Raw genomic sequence first — 1978 nt, 5'->3', positions numbered from 1 at the left:
TGTTAACTTATGTCCATTCTTGGTGTCAGAGGGTCATCGTTGCACCTATCAAAAGTAAAATAATCTACTGATTTCGGCTACTACACTCATAACACCTTAGCAGTCGGCTTCAGGCAGCTAGCAGCGAGCTAACTAAATGATGATTTCTCATCCCCACCTCACTTCACCCGTCTTCCTGAACTAAACATTGACCCGCCCTTCCAATGCAACACTGCTCAACGATTGGCTGCCTGGTGAAGGCGAGAGTCCAAACTGTGCGTCTGATTGGTTTAGAAAAATGTTGGTGCTATTTATCCTCAAATGGTGATTTGCGTACGCCACACCGCGGGTTCGGTGTACAAAGAGGAAATCCCTTATATGGTGAGTGGCTGTGTTTACAAAGAAAGTGTACAAGATGTTCAGCTAGCCTACTTCAACGAACCTAATAAAAACTTTAATTTAATTAATCTCATTTCAATTGTGTGTTTAAATACCACATCCATTGTTGCAAGTGTTGTTAATTTCTTCACAAGTCTTTCAATATCTCTTCTCTTAAACTAATTTTCAGATTTGTCTTAAAGTCTAAAATCCCTGACATATTACCTGGTGCCTGCTATTTTGAAAGTGTCCGCTCTATGACTATCTTAATCGAGGAAAAATATGAATGGGTGGGGATGAGTGTATATTGCAAACACCATTTAGAATAAAAATAGCTACTTAAAATAATGGCAAAATAACACAGCATGCTGTCGCAATGTGTTAGAGATCTGCTCAAAAGTAGAAAAAAAGGTGGCACGCTATCAAAGCAAGCGATGCCTGTAGAGTTTTACATTTTATTAAAGTGTTAGAAGTCCATTTGAAATTAATGAAGACGGGAGAAAATCAATCATCTTGGCTGTTTTGTTTATGTTGTTACCGTTAAGGGATTTTAAATATCTGTAAATATGTTAAATTAGGCTCTCATTCCATTTACACACATTTGGCATAAATTAACTGAAACTATTTTAACCTGCAATTCATCCATGAAGAAGAGCATGTCAGTGCATTCTGAGGCACAATATCCATAATCTTAGGGGATAACCAAGAATTGCATAACTGAATGAAACTCATGGAAATTGGAGTCCATAAAACACATATCCTCACAAGTTTTAGATTTCTGGGAAATGATTCAAAATGAAACCGTTTGTGCTGGAAATGTGCCATAGGGTTTGGCATCTGTTAGAAATGTATAGTGAGTCACTAAAAAAGCCCCTGCAAGTTTGGAATCCTGAAAAGCATTTTTAGTAAAACTTTGGGGATGTAGTGTCATAAAGAATGAGAGCCTTATTTAAACTTTAAATTAACAAGTAATTTCACCAAGAGCAGAAGGTGTTTCTGATCAGCAAGTAGTCTGAACCATAACAGCATTAGTTTGAGTCTAGAGTTCATATTTAATTAGGATTCATGACTGAAAATGAACATTGGCAAGTTATTATATTTCTGTAATATGTCTACCCATAGTTACACGCCTGTCTACATTTCTGTAATGCCCTCTACACAGGTATTACTCAGGCTTCCCTCTATCGTCTTTAACTGGTTCAAAATGCTGCTGCTAGGATTAACAAGATCATATAACTCCAATTCTGGCCTCCCTGAATTGGCTTCCCGTTCACATTCGCATTGATTTTAAAATGGTACTGTTGATTGAAGGCTTCTGATTATGTCAAAGATCTACTATGAGCCTGGGCGCCCTCTTTGGTTGATAGTGACTTTCAGGTCATTCCCAGAGCCCGGCTGGTGACTAAGGGCTATCGGGATAATTTTTTCATCTGTGTGAATTTATTTCATTTTATCTATTTATAATTAGTTATTATTGTAGTGTCTTTTTGTGAAGCACTTTGTAACTTTAAGAAAAGTGCTATATAAATAAAGTTTATTATTATTATTATTATTATTATTTTGTTGCTATCAAAGCTGCATTATTTTACAAGTGTAGTTGTTTGTATTACAGCAGGAGACA

The sequence above is a fragment of the Enoplosus armatus genome, chromosome 14 (assembly GCF_043641665.1).
Source record: "Enoplosus armatus isolate fEnoArm2 chromosome 14, fEnoArm2.hap1, whole genome shotgun sequence".
NCBI lineage: Eukaryota > Metazoa > Chordata > Actinopteri > Centrarchiformes > Enoplosidae > Enoplosus > Enoplosus armatus.
This window is presented reverse-complemented; position numbering follows the sequence as displayed.